At 41.1% G+C, this 19,046-nt stretch overlaps 1 protein-coding gene across 2 annotated transcripts in view; it reads right to left on the bottom strand.

Annotated features, from left to right (window-relative positions):
* NCEH1 (neutral cholesterol ester hydrolase 1) overlaps positions 1–19,046 on the bottom strand; it is a 136,664-nt gene that overhangs the window by 27,042 nt on the left and 90,576 nt on the right. The window contains exon 1 of one of the 2 annotated variants that reach the window (XM_030929372.1): positions 17,893–17,924. The exons of the other annotated variant lie outside the window; for it this stretch is intronic. The gene's annotated coding sequence lies outside the window, so the exon portion shown is untranslated. Of the gene's footprint in view, positions 1–17,892; positions 17,925–19,046 lie in introns of those variants that run through there. 2 annotated transcript variants of the gene reach the window in all.

Here is a 19,046-nt window from a genome sequence, read left to right as displayed (position 1 = left end):
TGAAAGTAGTTTTTTCCAATTCTGTGTAGAAACTCATTGGTAGCTTGATGGGGATGGCATTGAATCTATAAATTACCTTGAGCAGTATGGCCACTTTCACGACTGATTCTTCCTATCCATGAGCATGGAATGTTCTCCCATTTGTTTGTGTCCTCTTTTATTTCGTTGAGCAGTAGTTTGTAGTTCTCCTTGAGGAGGTCCTTCACATCCCTTTTAAGTTGGATTCCTAGGTATTTTATTCTCTTTGAAGCAATTGTGAATGGGATTTCACTCATGATTTGGCTCTCTGTCTGTTTTTGGTGTATAGGAATGCTTGTGATTTTTGCACATTGATTTTGTATCCTGAGACTTTGCTGAAGTTTCTTATCAGCTTAAGGAGATTTTGGGCTGAGATGATGGGGTTTTCTAAATATACAATCATGTCATCTGCAAACAGGGACACTTTGACTTCCTCTTTTCCTAATTGAATACCCTGTATTTCTTTCTCCTGCCTGATTGCCCTGGCCAGAACTTCCAAAACTATGTTGAATAGGAATGGTGAGAAAGGGCATCCCTGTCTTGTCCAGTTTTCAAAGGGAATGCTTCCAGTTTTTGCCCATTTAGTATGATATTGGCTGTAGGTTTGTCATAAAAAGCTCTTATTATTTTGAGATACGTCGCATCAATAACTAGTTTGAGAGTTTTTAGCATGAAGGGCTGTTGAATTTTATCAAAGGCCTTTTCTGCATCTATTGAGATAATCATGTGGTTTTTGTCTTTAGTTCTGTTTATATGATGGATTACGTCTACTGATTTGCACATGTTGAACCAGACTTGCATCCCAGGGATAAAGCCCACTTGATCGTGGTGATTAAGCTTTTTGATGTGCTGCTAGATTCAGTTTGCCAGTATTTCACTGAGGATTTTTCCATCGATGTTTATCAGGGATATTGGTCTAAAATTCTCTTTTTTTGTTGCGTCACCGCCAGGCTTTGGTAACATGATGATGCTGACCTCATAAAATGAGTTAGGGAGGATTCCTTCTTTTTCTATTGATTGGAATAGTTTCAGAAGGAATGGTACCAGCTCCTCTTTGTACCTCTTGTATAATTTGGCTGTGAATCCATCTGGTTCTGGATTTTTCTTGGTTAGTAGGTTCTTAATTATTGCCTCAATTTCAGAGCCTGTTATTGGTCTATTCAGGGATTCAACCTCTTCCTGGTTTAGACTTGGGAGGGTGTATTTGTCCGGGAATTTATACATTTCTTCTATATTTTCTAGTTTGTTTGCGTAGAGGCGTTTATAGTATTCTCTGATGGTAGTTTGTATTTCTGTGAGATTGGTGGTGATACCCCCTTTATCATTTTTTATTGCATCTATTTGATTCTTCTCTCTTTTCTTATTAGTCTTGCTAGCGGTCTATCAATTTTGTTGATCTTTTCAAAAAAACAGCTCCTGGATTCATTGATTTTTTGGAAGGTTTTTTGTGTCTCTATCTCCTTCAGTTTTGCTCTGATCTTAGTTATTTCTTGCCGTCTGCTAGCTTTTGAATGTGTTTGCTCTTGCTTCTCTAGTTCTTTTAATTGTGATGTTAGGGTGTCAATTTTAGATCTTTCCTGCTTTTTCTTGTGGGCATTTAGTGCTATAAATTTCCCTCTACACACTGCTTTAAATGTGTCCCAGAGATTCTGGTATGTTGTATCTTTGTTATCATTGGTTTCAAAGAACATCTTTATTTCTGCCTTCATTTCCTTTTTTACCCACTAGTCATTCAGGAGCAGGTTGTTCAGTTTCCATGTTGCTGTGTGGTTTGAGTGAGTTTCTTAATACTGAGTTCTAATTTGATTGCACTGTGGTCTGAGAGACAGTTTGTTATAATTTCTGTTCTTTCACATTTGCTGAGGAGTGCTTTACTTCCAACCATGTGGTCAAATTTGGAATAAGTGCGAAGTGGTGCTGAGAAGAATGTATATTCTGTTGATTTGGGGTGGAGAGTTCTGTAGATGTCTATTAGGTCCGTTTGGTGCAGAGTTGAGTTCAAATCCTGGATATCCTTGTTAACTTTCTCTCTCGTTGATCTGTCTAAAGTTGACAGTGTGGTGTTAAAGTCTCTCATTATTATTGTGTGGGAGTTTCAGTCTCTTTGTAGGTCTCTAAGGACTTGCTTTATGAATCTGGTGCTCCCGTGTTGGGTGCTTATCTATTTAGGATAGTTAGCTCTTCTTGTTGAGTTGATCCCTTTACCATTATGTAATGGCCTTCTTTGTCTCTTTTGATCTTTGTTGGTTTAAAGTCTGTTTTATCAGAAACTAGGATTGCAACTCCTGCTTTTGTTTTTGTTTTTGCTTTCCATTTGCTTGGTAGATCTTCCTCCATCCCTTTATTTTAAGCCTATGTGAGTCTCTGCACGTGAGATGGGTCTCCTGAATACAGTACACTGATGGGTCTTGACTCTTTATCCAATTTGCCAGTCTGTGTCTTTTAATTGGGGCATTTAGCCCACTTACATTTAAGATTAATATTGTTATGTGTGAATTTGATCCTATCATTATGACATTAGCTGGTTATTTTGCTTGTTAGTTGATGCAGTTTCTTCCTAGCATTGATGGTCTTTACAAATTGGCATGTTTTCGCAGTGGCTGGTACTGGTTGTTCATTTCCATGCTTAGTGCTTCCTTCAGGAGATGTTGTCAGGCAGGCCTGGTGGTGACAAAATCTCTCAGCATTTGCTTGTCTGTAAAGGATTTTATTTCTCCTTTACTTATGGAGCTTAGTTTGGCTGGATATGAAATTCTGGGTTGAAAATTCTTTTCTTTAAGAATGTTGAATATTGGCCCCCACTCTCTTCTGGCTTGTGGAGTTTCTGCTGAGAGATCCACTGTTAGTCTGACTGGCTTCTCTTTGTGGGTAACCCAACCTTTCTCTCTGGCTGCCCTTAACATGTTTTCTTTCATTTCAACCTTGGTGAATCTGACAATTATGTGTCTTGGGGTTGCTCTTTGCGAGAAGTATCTTTGTGGCATTCTCTGTATTTCCTGAATTTGAATGTTGGCCTGCCTTGCTAGGTTAAGAAAGTTCTGCTGGATAATATCCTGAAGAGAGTTTTCCAACTTGGTTCCATTCTCCCCATCACTTTCAGGTACACCAATCAAATGTAGATTTAGTCTTTTCACATAGTACCATATTTCTTGGCGGCTTTGTTTATTTCTTTTTACTCTTTTTTCTCTAAACTTCTCTTCTTACTTCATTTCATTCATTTGATCTTCAATCACTGATACCATTTCTTCCACTTGGTCGAATCAGCTACTGAAGCTTGTGCATGCATCACGTAGTTCTTGTGCCACGGTTTTCAGCTCCACGGGGTCATTTAAGGTCTTCTCTACACTGTTGATTCTACTTAGCCATTCGTCTAATCTTTTTTCAAGGTTTTTAGCTTCTTTGTGATGGGTTCAAACATCCTCTTTTAGCTCGGAGAAGTTTGTTATTACCGATTTTCTAAAGCCTTCTTCTCTCAACTCATCAAAGTCATTCTCCATCCAACTTTGTTCTGTTGCTGGCAAGGAGCTGCAATCCTTTGGAGGAGATGAAGCGCTCTGATTTTTAGAATTTTCAGCTTTTCTGCTCTGGTTTCTCCCCATCTTTGTGGTTTTATCTACCTTTGGTCTTTAATGATGGTGACCTACAGATGGGGTTTTTGTGTGGATGTCCTTTTTGTTGTTGTTGATGCTATTACCTTTCTCTGTGTTAGTTTTCCCCCTAACAGTCAGGACCCTCAGCTGCAGGTCTGTTGGAGTTTGCTGGAGGTCCACTCCAGACCCTGTTTGCCTGGGTATCACCAGCGGAGGCTGCAGAACAACAAAGATTGCAGAACAGCAAAGATTGCAGAACAGCAAATGTTGCTGCCTGATCCTTCCTCTGGTAGCTTCATCTCAGAGGGGCACCAGCTGGATGAGGTGTCAGTCAGCCCCTACTGGGAGGTGTCTCCCAGTTAGGCTACTCGGGGGTCAGGGACCCACTTGAGGAGGCAGTCTGTCCATTCTCAGATCTCAAACTCTGTGCTGGGAGAACCACTACTCTCTTCAAAGCTGTCAGAAAGGGACGTTTAAGTCTGCAGAAGTTTCTGCTGCCGTTTGTTCAGCTATGCCCTGCCCCCAGAGGTGGAATCTACAGAGGCAGGCAGGCCTTGTTGAGCTTCGGTGGGCTACACCCAGTTCGAACTTCCCAGATGCTTTGTTTACTTAGTCAAGCCTCAGCAATGGCAGATGCCCCTCCCCCAGCCTCGCTGCTACCTCGCAGTTCGATCTGGGACTGCTGTGCTAACAGTGTGCAAGGGTCTGTGGGTGTGGGACCATCTGAGCCAGGTGCAGGATATAATCTCCTGGTGTGCCGTTTGCTAAGACCATTGGAAAAGCGCAGTATTAGGGCAGGAGTGTCCCGATTTTCCAGGTACCATGTGTCATGGCTTCCCTTGTCTAGGAAACAGAATTCCCTGACCCTTCGCACTTCCCAGGTGAGATGATGCCTCGCCCTGCTTCAGCTCACACTCCGTGGGCTGCACCCACTGTCCTGTACCCACTGTCCAACAAGTCCAGTCCAGTGAGATGAACCTGGTACCTCAGTTGGAAATGCAGAAATCATCCATCTTCAGCGTCATTCACACTGGGAGCCATAGACTGGAGCTGTTCCTATTCGGCCATCTTGGAACCTGAACCATTTTTTTTCTAACAGAAAAACGACTTGAAGAGCCAGTCTGGCAAGCTTTGATACGCAAATACTGGCTATTAGAAATTGTCCACCCAATATGGTGACTCCTGCCTTCTTCTTGTCACGGTGTGTGCCAAGAGTCATGGCCACCTCCTGATAACACCATGTGTTCAGAACATCATGGCAACCTACATTTGCATATTAAAGGGCTAAGGTAGGAGGACCAGGTGTTTTGCAGGCTACATAAATGACACACCTGGTCAAACCAATCCCCCGGGCCCAATGCAAAGCAGACACTGCCTCCTCCAGCATCCCAATATAAGCAACCACTTTTCTGCCACACACCGAGTTTCTCTTTTTCCTAATCCCCCCTCCCTTTGTCTCTGTATGGGGGAGCTGTTTTTTTCTTCCTTTCTTCTTGCCTAATAAACTCTCCACTCCTTAAAACCACTCCATGTGTGCCTGTGTCATTTTATCTAAACTGGCGCGAGACCAAGGACCCTGGTTTTCCTCCAGTCATCAGAGCTGTATCATTTTGGTGCATTGGCCAGGAATTCATTCATTGGAGCGGTGACTATGGAGCGAATCTCAACCTCAAATCTGTCCTTTAATCTCAAGGTATACTGTTGCAAAACCTTCCTTCTTTTCTGCTTTCTCTGTCTGCGGTCTCTTACTGTCTGTGTGTTGAATATGTGGGAATTTTTACAGCCTAGGGAAGTAATCCTGTTAGGCAAGATCAGGAAATGCTGTAGACCCGGGATACAGCTCAGAAAAATGCCATTTCAACCTTCTAGGAACAGAGTTCCCCTTTTCCACCTCCAACAGTGAGATTACTGGCTAGTAAGTCTCTGGGTAGCCCATGGTATTTCTAAGCCAACATCGCCACCTAGTGGAAATAGAAATCCTCTTCATAAGACGCATTGCTGGTCCTTTGTTGTACACTGCAATCTCCTTTCACACCACTAAAAATCAGGCTCTAGGCTACTTCTGTAAACAGGAGAGCTCCCTTTTCAACAGTTAGGAGTAAGATGTCTTCTGTAGCCAAATTTTTGTCTCAATACTGTCCCATCAGCAGGAAAAACGGCCATTCGGTTCCTATGTTTTTTTTAAGGCACCTACTCTGTCTCTAATTAAGACAGTACTTAATTAGTAAGGGGATTTTAAATACGGAAGTTAACCAGAACCAGTTTTCTAGGGGTAAATGCTTTAGCATGGGGCATAATAGCAGGCAATCTAGCACATTGCTCCGTTAAAGACGGGGGCTCAAAGATGACACAGTCTCTCTGGAGATACGTTTTTTTGGGGAGCCAGGCAGATCACACAGGTTTAGGAAGTCAAAGGGACAGAAGGCGGATGACCTATAAGGTTGTGCAGGTAAAACACGGTTAGTCCCATCACTTAGTTCATCTGGTTCTATGGCTTGGAGGACCATGTCTTTAACCACGGATGGCATATTTAACTTGGTGCCAGAACCCAGGAACCAGGGAGGGAAAACAGTTGAACACTCCCTGTCTTCTCCTCCACCCTAGGTCATACGGAAAGGAACACTAAGAGGATGCTTTTATTCTCACTTCTTTTTCTAGATGGGTAACAGATTTTCTTCAGCTTGCACCCCTCTGGAGTGCACTCTACAGCACTGGAACACTTCCTTAACCTAAGGACTTTAAAGGGAAAAGCGATTCATTTTCTTTTATACAAGGGCATGGCATTTTTACTAAACCTTTGCCAAGCGTTGTAAGATCAACCCAGCTCTTTTAGCAATCATATTGGGCAGTCCCAGGGAAAATAGTTCCCCAAAAGTTAAAGAAGCAACTTCCAGGGGAACCATCTGAGGATATCCTTTATTTGGGGTCCCTTCAAGTTCCCTTCTCATGACAAAACCTTAGGCAAATAAAAAATGACGTAGGCCAATGTTCTGATGACCCTGATAGGTAAATAGGAGCTTTCCAAAATTTAACTCAGGTATTTCACCTCACATGCAGGGATGTTATTCTGCTCCTAAACCAGACCCTCACTGCAGCTGAAAAGCAGGTAGTTCTGCAAGCAGCACATAATTTCAGAGATGAGCAATATATCTCCTATAATACACCAAAAGGGAAGAAAGCAGGTAAGGAAAGCGAAAAAATAGCAAAAACACCATTCCCAATAGGGAAGGAAGCAGTTTCTTCCTTCCCTAACTGGAACCCCAACAGCTCAGGAAACGAATGGAAAAGGAAGCCCCCCCGCCCCTTTTTTTTTTTTTTTTAAGACACAGTCTAGCTCTGTTGCCCAGGCTGGAGTGCACTGGCGTGATCTCAGTTCACTGCAGTCTCCACCTCCCAGGTTCAAGCGATTCTCCTGCCTCAGCCTCCCAAGTAGTCGGGACTACAGGTGCGTGCCACCACACCCAGCTAATTTTTGTTATTTTTAGTATACAAAAGAGTACTTTCTTCTCTCTCCAAGTGGAATATCACAATGCTGGCTATAGCTTCAGCCTTCATCAGCAACCACGAGGAAGAGACAGAGGCCTTGGGTCTAATATCTTCGAGACACTGAATTGACACCAACGCTTCATTCGACTTCTCATTTTGTGAGAAAAATATTTAGAGAAGTATTTGGAGAAGTCCATTGTTAATGAGTTTTCTGTTACATGCAGGAAAACGTGAAACTGATACTAGGTAGATATAGAGAACGCACAGACATATATATTTTCACTCCAGAAGGCAGAGTGTGAGGAAGCTAAAGATAGCTAGGTATTAGATCAGTATAATGAAAAATGCAATGATGGAGCTTTACAAAAATGAATGAGCTTGCTAAAAACATAGCGACTTCTGTACTAGTAGTTCAGTGAAGTCTGCAGGGCAACATGCCAGCTACATTAAATGAGGTCTGCCTAGGAAGCAGTGGGGAAAAAAATTATGTGAACTCCTAAGTGTTATTCCTTTAATCTCTAAGATGCTATGGCTGAATATTTTAAAGAATAATTGTATTTGCCTATTTCATGTTATGGTAGGAATTTGCCCTAAGGAAGCAGAACTATTTTAGCTCAGAATGGTAATATTCTAAAACTTATTAGGAAACTAGAAGGAACATTTTGTGGATGTAGTTTTCCTAAAGGTCATGCAGAATTTCCAGGTATTACAGATTTGGAAAGATGAATAATAGCCATTTCAGTGGTTATTGTTTTATTTTAATTTTTTAATTATTATTATCTTTTTTGAGATGGAGTTGCCCAGCCTGGAGTACAGTGGCACCATCTTGGCTTACTGCAACCTCCACCTCCTGGGTTCAAGTGATTCTCCTGTTTCAGTCTCCTGAGTAGCTGGGATTACAGGCACCTACCACCACACCCAGCTAATTTTTGTATTTTTAGTAGACACGGGGTTTCACCATCTTGGTCAGGCTAGTCTCAAACTCCTGACCTTGGGTGATCCGCCTGCCTTGGCCTCCCAGAGGGCTGGGATTACAGGTGTGAGCCACCATGCCCAGCTCGTATCATTTTCGAAGGAGTTGTGTAGCACACAGAATGGTTTCTAAATAATATCATCCATAATATTAGTTGATAGTCCCTTCATAATTCTAAATCCAGCATTTTTCAAAGCATTACCAATGAAGGGGAACTTTTAAGATGAAGCTAAATATATATATAGAAAAGAAAAGTGAATTACTGCAAATTACTATACATATCATAGTTTGAAATTTTGTTAATATTGTCTGAGACAAATCATCCTTTTGGGATAGTTTTTTCCATACTGTTCAAACTACCCTTCATCCTATAATGGCAGACATGGCCTAATGATTCTCATTTTTAATCAACAGTGTTGTCAGACATTTCAATGCTTCTGAACATAATATTATGACATTCAGGGCCAGAGACCAAGCATTCTCTACTTGCTCTCAGCTGAAAGCAAAGAGGTTCTCAAGAGCTGTCAGCCTTTCTCCTTTATGCTCTGAAAGCCTCCTAAACTTGTCAGTTTACTTCCATTACACTTTTGTTAAAAACGATGAAAGAGAAAAGTTACTACAGTGTTTATACTTTTAAAGTGAATGTCTTTTGTAATAAGGTAAAAATATCACAGAACCATGGAATGTTGGGATCGGAAGCATGTTTGGGATATCACCAAGTACAATAGCCACATCCTGCCTATGAGGAAAGCTGGAGGGGCTAAAGGACCTCTCAAAGCTACACATGTAGAGTCAGCAGCAGAGCAGATCTTAAAGCAGCAAGTGACTCTCAGGGACATCAGAAATCACACTCTTGCTTAATATGCAAATGAATACAGCTATTTTTATAAAATCCCCCGCATATATTGGCAGTAATTCTAAATTCTAGTCATTTTTTAACCATTAGAGAATAAGATTAGAAGCATCAGTAGTTAATGGGGATAATAATTTCTGTTTTATATGGGGCTTTATGGTTCACAAATATATTTTATAAAACAAGTTTCTAATATTTCATTTTCTTATATTGAAGGCTCTTAAAAGAAATAACCAAAAACCTATTTTATTAAAATTTCATATGTAAAATTATAGTTGAGAATAATGGAAAATTTTTCCCATTATCTTTGCTCTCCTAGATAGTAACCAGATAAATGACTTCCCAGAGAAATGCATAGAGTCATATAAGATAAAATGTCTTTTTTCTCCATTTTACTCAGAGTTCGATGATGAACTATGACTGGATATTGAAATAATCATTCTTTTATCCTTTGTAGTAAGGCTTACTTTGTCCAGTGGCAACATGATCAGACAAGCAGCTCTCAGATGACATGTGACAATATTAAATTCAATCTTAGCAAGCAGCTTCTCAATTTCACACGTGTGGTAGCTGGATTAAACCTATTATTTTTTGGAGGTTAAGGGAAACTTTTACATCTGCAGAACACCATCCTTCAGAAACCAGAATGTAGGATTTTGTTATCTCACAGAATTTTATGGAGACGGAAAGATCAGTTAGTGTTTATTAAATTTTAGAACAAAATCAGATGGAGGGTTTAGGAAGAAGTAGATACGATTCCCTAATAATTCACTTTGAGTTTTTCACTTTGATCCTCAAAAATGTGTGAAACTTGGGACTTTTACTTAGCATACCTTTTGGGTAAAATATTTCCATTGTGCCAGTTCCAGGCTCTTGGATCTAGCACAAAACCCCTGCTACACACATATATACACACACACACATATATATATGCTACCTATATATACACCTGCTATGTGTGTATATATACACCTATATATACACACCTGCATACGTATATACATATATATATGCTATGTACAGCATATCTAGTATTTATATACTACATATATACACCTATATATACACACGTAGCAGGTGTATATATAGGTCTATATATATATTTACACATGCACATATCAGGTGTATATAAATGCAGCATGTATATATAAACATACACACACGCAGACACACACATACTTGTTACATATATATTACACATGCACATATCACATGTATATACATAGCATATATATACACACACATGCACACACACACATACTTATTACATATATATTTACACATGCACATATCAGGTGTATATACATAGCATATATACACAAACGTACACAGGCACACACATACTTCTTACATATATATTTACGCATGCACATATCAGGTGTATATACGTAGCATATATATACACACACACGCACACACAGGCACACACATACTTATTACATATATATTTCCACATGCACATATCAGGTGTATATACATAGTATATATATACACACACACATAGGCACACACATACTTATTACATATATATTACACATGCACATATCAAGTGTATATACGTAGCATATATATATACACACACACATGCACATAGGCACACACATACTTGTTACATATATATACAATCAAGCGCTGCATGATGGCATTTTGCTCAAGAACAGATCACATATATGAGGGTGGTTCCACAGATTATGATGGAGCTGAAAACTCCTATAACCTAGTGGCATTGTTATCATTGTGACATTGTAGTGCAATTACTTAATTTTTAAAACAAATTTAGTGTAACCTAAGTGTACAGTGTTCATAAAGCCTACAGTAATGCATAGCAATGTCCTAGGCCTTCACATTTGCTCACTACTCATTCACTGATTCACCCAGAGCAAATTCTACTCCTGCAAGCTCCATGGTAAGTGCCCTATACAGGGGTAGCATTTTTTAATCTTTTATATCATATTTCGCTGTACGTTTTCTATGTTTAGATACACAAATACTTACCATTGCATTGTAATTGCCTACAGTGTTGAGTACCAAGTTTCACCAAGTATTAGATATACAAATACTTACCACTGCATTGTAATTGCCTACATGTTGAGTACTGTTTCACCAAGTTGGACACGCTGGTTTCAAATGCCTGACCTCAGGTGATCTGCCTGCCTCAGCCTCCCAAAGTGCTGGGATTACAGGAGAGAGCCACTGCGCCCGGCCAGGAAGCTTTTTTTAATATGTATTTTAGAAAGCCTACAGAAAACCAGGGCCAAACCTCTCAATTACTCTAAACTGTCTATAATAGACCAAAAACCAGATAAGAATCCTGTGGCCTTTATAGAAAGGCTGAGAGAGGCACTAACAGAACACTCCTCCTTTTTCATCCCCTGAGTCAGTGGAGGGACAGCTCATCCTGAAGGATAGGTTTATGACACAGGCAGCTCCCCATATTAGAAGAAAACTACAGAAGCAAGCTATAGGACCAAATAGCATCTTAGAGAACCTCATGAAGGGGGCCACTTGGTCTTTTACAATACGAACTAGGAGGAGGCACAAAAGAAAGAGAAAGCTCAGGAGAAGGACAAAGGTTCTAGCAGCAGCTTTGCAGGCTTGCAAAGTCCAGGAGCCCCAAGATGCATCCATTAGTTGCTATCAATGTGGCAGGCCAGGGTATTTTAAAGAGGAAAGCCCAGGCAGCAAGACGAAGCCACCTCAACCCTGTCCAGCCTGTGGCAAAAGCCAGTGGAGACAGAACTGACCCCAGATACGGAGGTCACTGGGTTCAAGGCCAGTCTCACAGATGGTCCCACAGGACCCGGGGTCCAAACCTCAGCTCCAGCGGCTCAAACTGCCATCATAGCACAGGAGCTCCGGGTGATACTGAAAATTGAAGGAAAGGAAGCAGAACTCCTTCCAAACACCAGGCCCAGTCTCTCTCTTTTCTCCTCTCTAATCCAGGCCTCCTCTCTTCCTATAGCACAACTGTAAGGGGCATTTCAGGAAAAACTCTAATCCAATATTTTTCTCGACCTTAGTTGTGGTTAGGAGGACCTATTTACACATGCTTCCAAGCCACTGTCATAATAGCTCTACCAGTCAGAAAAGCCTCCAAGTTAACCCAAGGAAATCATTTAACTGTTTACACCCCACATAATGTGGCAGGATCACTGTCCTCTAGGGGTAGCTCTTAGCCATCAAATAGCCAGTGAAGCAAGAAGTACATAAAGCAGGAGCGGTATGTACTCTCCCCGAACACAAGCACCAACTGGCTGAGCTAATAGCTCTTACAAGAGCACCTAAATTAAGCAAGGGAAAGGTGGCTAACATTTATACTGACTCCAAGTATGCTTTCCTAACGTTCCATGCTCATGCTGCCATTTGAAAGGAAAGGCATTTTCTTTTTTTTTTTTTTTTTTTTTTTTTTTTTTTTTTTTTTTTTTTTGAGATGGAGTCTCGCTCTGTCACCCAGGCTGGAGTGCAGTGGCCGGATCTCAGCTCACTGCAAGCTCTGCCTCCCAGGTTTACGCCATTCTCCTGCCTCAGCCTCCCCAGTAGCTGGGACTACAGGCGCCCGCCACCTCGCCCGGCTAGTTTTTTGTATTTTTTAGTAGAGACGGGGTTTCACCATGTTAGCCAGGATGGTCTCGATCTCCTGACCTCGTGATCCGCCCGTCTCGGCCTCCCAAAGTGCTGGGATTACAGGCTTGAGCCACCGCGCCCGGCCGGAAAGGCATTTTCTTAACACTAATGTATCTCCTATAAAATATCACCAGGAAATTAGCAGGTTATCTTCAGTTTTTCTTCCACGAGAGACAGCAGGGATGTATCGTAGAGAACATTGAAAGGGAACAGATAGAGAATGTTGAAAGGGAACAGATAAGGTGATCAAAGGAAATAGATTAGCTGATCAGGCAGCCATGCATAGGCAAGGAAGCCTCAAGGCACTAACACATTTGAGCCCTTCTCATCTAGGAGGGCACCATTTTAAAAGAAAATAAACCTCAGTATTCCTTTGCAGAAACAGAACAGGCCATGTCTCAGCCCCATAGTTTTCAGCCCTCAGGACGCCTACAGTCAGGATGGCAAACTCTATTTGCCAGCCTGCAGCCAATGAAAGTCCTTAAAATCCTTCACCGAGCTTTTCACTTGGGAAAGGATAAAACTTATCAGTGTGTTCAGAGATTGTTTTCAGGCAGAAAACCTCAAAATTGGCTAAGCACGTAACCTCTCTCACTCCCTTCCAACAAGAATTAACACAACCAGCAGAAGCCCAACCCCAGAAAATAAAACCTTTATTTAACCCAAGAAATTTGGTATTAATAGAACATCTTAAGCTAAAAATTATAAAAGTTAAGTGAGTGGGCTGGGCACTTTGGCTCACGCCTGTAATCCCAGCACTTTGGGAGGCCCAGGCAGGCAGATCATGAGGTCAGGAGTTCAAGACCAGCCTGGCCAACATGGTGAAACCCTGTCTCTACTAAAGATACAAAAGAAAATTAGCTGGGTGTGGTGGCACGTGCCGTAATCCCAGCTACTCAGGAGGCTGAGGCAGAAGGATCACTTGAACCCGAGAGGCGGAGGTTGCAGTGAGCCGAGATCGCACCATTGCACTCCAGCCTAGGCAACTGCGCGAGACTCTGTCTCAAAAAAAACAAAAGTGAGGGCTACTCATCTTACTCAGTCCCACCTTTCCCCCAACAGATACTTTTTTTCATTTCTACCCTTTCCTGTCAAAATTTGCTACCAAATAGTTGAACTTCTTTTTAAGGCATATTCGCAGGGAAATTTTAATTATACATGGGATTGCATTTGTAACTTTGTAAATCCCCAAAGGGAAATGTTATATCTTGGCAAGTAAAGTTTTAAATGAAAATTATTTGCTATGCCACTCTTGTGGAAATTGTTACAGTCACGCTACTATTTGCAATAGAACTATATACACTGTGGCACCCACAATGTGGAATTCTGGTTGTAAAATTCTAATTGCTGTAATATTTTGCCTGATTATCATCCTTATAACAGGATTAATAATTGCAGGAGAAATTTAGTCAAGGTTATTTTGCCTATAGCAGGAGTAATAGTTACGGATAAAAAGCAAACATAAAAGTTTTACTATCATTAAGTTTAATAGGACTTTTTACTAAAGATTGGTAATATAATGCACTCTAAGCTACGAAAAAAAGGTTATAAAGAAATAAATTTTATATAAGAAAGGATTTTTGTGTCCAGGTGCGATGCCTCATGCCTATAATCCCAGCACTTTGGGAGGCCAAGGCGGGTGGATCACTTGAGATCAGGAGTTTGAGACCAGCCTGGCCAACATGGTGAAATCCTGGCTCTACCAAAAATATAAAAATTAGCTGTGCAGTGCCTGTAATCCCACGTACTCAGGGGAGGCTGAGACAGAAGAATTGCTTGAACCTGGAAGGTGGAGGTTGCAGTGAGCTGAGATCACACCACTGCACTCCAGCCTGGGTGACAGAGCAGGATCCTGTCTCAAAAAAAAAAAAAAAAAAAAAAAAAAAGAAAAGAAAGAGAAAAAGAAAGAAAGGATTTTGTGAGTTGATGGGCGCAGCAAACCAACATGGCACATGTATACCTATGTAACAAACCTGCATATTGTGCACATGTACCCTAGAACTTAAAGTATAATTTTAAAAAAAACTTTTTTCAAAAACAAAAAACAGAAAAGATTTTGTAAGGCAAATACTTGTCCTAAAAGGAAATGACTGGTTTTTTAAAGAAAGGATATTTAGAATGAGTCAGAAAAGTTTAAGTATGTTGTAAGAGGGTCTGTGAAAATCATGAAAAAATTTAATCATTAAAGGAAAGGATTGTCAAAATTAATGCTAAAGTTATTTTAGACATCCAGTAACGTATTTCTCCCAATCATATTGCAAATTATAAAAATTGCCTAAGCCTAAAGTTATTCTCTAATGGCAAGTCAAGGGAGAAATGTATGCTTTTCTCGAGGAAAATGTTACTTTTATGTTAACATTTCTGGTAATGTACAGCGACATCTAGTGGAGACAATCTAGTATTGCAATCTATTGGTGTATACTAATAGGTACCAAACTCTTAACTGTCAGTTATGGTCTATAGGACCCCCACTGACGGTGGTAATCTTAATGCTCTTATTCTCACCCTATATTTTAAACCTTCTTGTAAAACTTCTCTTTTCGCCTAGAAGCAATCAAACTCCAAATAGTACTGCGAGCAGAAACACACACGGACACGCCATTCTTTCAAGAATCCTTAGATCAACTTCAGGAGAAGGCCCAATTGCTGCTCACCAGCATGCCCCTTTTTAGCAGGAAGTAGCCACAACGAATCGTCAGCCAACACCCCCTAACAGCAGCTAGCTTTGCTTCTCTTGAGGGGGGAAATAAGACATGTGTTACTTAAAAATAATTTTTAGGCAGATAGAGAGGGTAAAAGGAGTTCTTGGTAAGATTCTTTCTTTTAATAAAAGCAAACCCCGAACCATTTCTTTTCTAACAGAAAAACGGCTTGCCCAGGCTGGCAAGCTTTGATATGCAAATGCCACCCGTTAGGAATGGTCCACCCAATAAGGCGACTCCTGCCTTCTTCTTGTCATCACGCATGCCAAGTGTCATGGCCACCTCCAGAACATCATGGCAACCCGTATTTGCATATTAAAAAGCTAAGGTGGGAGAGTCAGGTTTTTCACAGACAATGTAAATAACAACCTGGTCAAACCAATCCCCTGGGCCCTATGCAAACCAGACACCACCCCCTCCAGCATCCCAATATAAGCAACCACTTTCCCGCCACACACGGGGTTTCTCTTTGTTCGAATCCCCCCTCCCTCTGTCTCTGTACCGGGCAGCTGTCTTCTTCTTCCTTCCTTCTTTCTTGCCTAATGAACTCTCCACTCCTTAAAACCACTCCACATGTGTCTGTGTCGTTTTATCTAAACTGGCACAAGACCAAGGATCCTGGTGTTCCTCCAGTCATTGGAGCCATATCGTTTATACCCCTCTTGGTCCTATTCCTGTCTCACTCTCCTTTGCCTTCCATATGCAGGCACATAAAAATGAGACTTTTAAAAAATCAAGTTTGTGCTCACATCTCTGTTACCTACCACAACAACTAGATTGTGAGCTCCTTTGGAAAACTGGGTCTTGGAGGCCAAATTTTTTTCCAGTGCCTCATGTACACAAGGTCATAAACAAATACCCTTCCTGAGACTACCCAAGCTGCTAAAAGCCTCCCTTGATTGTCAGGACAGCAGCATTTGTTTTCATTTGAGTGTTCTAAGTAGCCGCTGACTACAAGCATCAAAAAAGAATTAAACTTCTGAACAAAACCTCCCATACTCCCTTCTTTGATATGACAATTCAGAGCTTGTCCACTCACGCCCTGTGACTTCAGAAGTGTGTTACACAGGACACTCCAGAAGTTGGGTTAATCTGCTTTTTACAAAGTGCAGGAAGTGGCAAATTAGACAACGCCTTTGAAAAAATCGTTTCTTAAATGGCACATAAACACAGTGAATGATTTTTATAGACATCTACAGATATCTGAAAAGCCAGATTCAGATGCTAGTAAATTAAGTACCCTTTTGTACACATTCACATGGTGATCATGACAAGTTATTGCCTACTATTTAAAATACATAATAATAAACCATGTACTCTTTTGAATGGCCCTTTACAGTTGATGACCTTTTGAACTTTCACTTGTGTGAATGTCACAAGGACTTGTCATAAGAACAGCAGGTGTTACACTCATTGTATGCTCATTTGGGTCTTAGAGAAGTAAATAGTTTGCTCAGGATCATAAAGCCCTAAGTGACAAAGCAAGCGGTTGGAGGGGACGGCGGCGGGGGGGGGGGGGGGGGGGGGGGGCGGGGGGCGGGGGGGGGCGGGATTCATGCCTGTAATCCCAGCATTTTGGGAGGCCGAAGCAGGCAGATCACGAGGTCAGGAGATTGAGACCATCCTGACTAACACAGTGAAACCCCGTCTCTACTAAAAATACAAAAAATTAGCTGGGCATGGTGGTGGGTGCCTGTAGTCCCAGCTACTGGGGAGGCTGAGGCAGCAGAATGGCATTAACCCAGGAGGAGGAGCTTGCAGTGAGCTGAGATGGCGCCACTGCACTCCAGCCTGGACAACAGAGCAAGACTCTGTCTAAAAAATAAAAATAAAAATAAAAATAAAAGCAAGCACCAGAACTCTCAAAAGTTCGACTGATCCTGACCCACTGCTCTGAATATTATCAATCAGAGCTCTGATTAAACACTGTCATTCTTTTAAACAGAAACGTCTCCTATTACATAGGTTTTGCTGCATTTAAGATAAAAAGATTTAAAATCAGGGTAGGGAGGGGAAGTAGGTCATGAAATGTATCCCAAACTCTACCCCACTGGCAGCACATTCTCTCTGCCAGCTGATCTGCTGGGCTGGTTAGCAGGAACGGTTTGCCTACATAAACAGTGTCTGAGAAAATTAGCATCAGTACCAAAGTCCAAGCCTTTACAATAAGGACAATTTCTACAGCCAGCAGTTTCAAGTTAATGCAGCTCAGTCCCTCCTTGGCCTGAGGCATTACAAGACAGGATGGCCTGCCAGTTCCAGAGGCAAGAAGGAAGTCACTGTCTGTTGGGACAGAATCTGGAATCACAAACAATGGAGAGTTTAAATCTACACCAGGAGCAGCTTCTTGTTTTAACAGATTCAGGACATTGGAACAAGTCACTCCTTCTAAACATTTAGTCTATTTATAGATCCACAATTACAACAAACTTGTTTAATGTCTAACAAACTAAGTCTAAATCAAATATCTATACAACAATTGAGATCATTATATGGTCTTCCTGAGGAGAATGTACAGATAAAATACTCCACCACAAGGAAAAGGGTCCATATTTATTTTTTACCTACTCATTCAAACATTTTAAATTTTTTAAAAATTTTATATATTAAATACACCTTAAAGGGGTACAACCGCAGGCTTCCTACCTGTGTATGTTGTGTGGTGGTGAAGTCTGTGCACCCATCATCTGCATAGTGAACACACTGTACCAAATAGGTCATTTTTCAAGCCTCACCCTTGCTTGAAATGCTTGTTCCCTGGTGCCAAAAAGAAATAGCACTTGAACATACATTTAATTTACTCAGCAAGGCCATTTTTACTTCCTGCAGAAAGGGTACGCTTGCCAGCAGTTTTGTCATGAGAGTACACTGAACAAAGGAGACAGGGTCATTTACATCCTGACGCGTTCACCCTACTGCTGTGTCCGGTTTCCATTGGCTGGAACGGGACCTCACATTTGGTATTTGTCCCGATTGGCTAGCAACTTAGAACTTTTTAAAAGAGGCAAAGGCAGAGGAGAACAAAGGAAGAGGAAGTAACTTGTGGAATGCTGAGAAAGGTAAAAACACCTTTAAATAAGGAAGAGGGACAGCTATGATCTAATGCTTGCTTGGACCACTATAAACATGCCAGGGAAAATATTCAGGCTAAATTGTGGGAGCTAAGAAGATTAAATATATTGATTTCTTTATTACGGTTAGCAGATACTTAAGAATGTTAGCACAGATCTTTGAATAACTTTTGCTTTTAAGAGAAGTTACTATTTATTCCTAATTAGATGGGGAGGAAAGTCTTTGAAGAGAAACCTCTACTTTACTTTTTACACCCCCATCCCCCACCTTTTATAGTCTCCAATGTCTATAATATTCCATTCTGTATGTCCCGTACACCCATCATTTAGCTCCCACAAATTCATTCAGCAAACATTTGAGTGTTGCCCACCAGACACCTAAACAGGTACACATAATACAGGGGTTATTAAGACGTTATTTTAGCTAGATACTAAGGGTAAAGGTTCTTAGTGGAAATTTTCCTGTAATAAGAAACAACCCCTGAACCGTCTCTTTTATAACAGAAAAGGTGACTTGAAGGGCCAGGCCAGCAAGCTTTGATATGCAAATGCCAGCCATTAGAAACTGGCTTCACTCAATATAGTGATTCCAGCCATCTTCTCGTTGTCACCAGTTGTGCCAAGTGTGATGGCCACCTCCAGATAACACCATGTGTTCAAACTTCATGGACTCACCTTTGCATATTACTGGGCTAAGGTGGGAGGGCCAGGTTTTTTGCAGGCTACATG

This window comes from Rhinopithecus roxellana, chromosome 1, assembly GCF_007565055.1.
Source record: "Rhinopithecus roxellana isolate Shanxi Qingling chromosome 1, ASM756505v1, whole genome shotgun sequence".
In the NCBI taxonomy this organism is placed as follows: domain Eukaryota; kingdom Metazoa; phylum Chordata; class Mammalia; order Primates; family Cercopithecidae; genus Rhinopithecus; species Rhinopithecus roxellana.
Note: the sequence above shows the minus strand (reverse complement) of the source record. Positions and strands in the feature narration are given on the sequence as shown.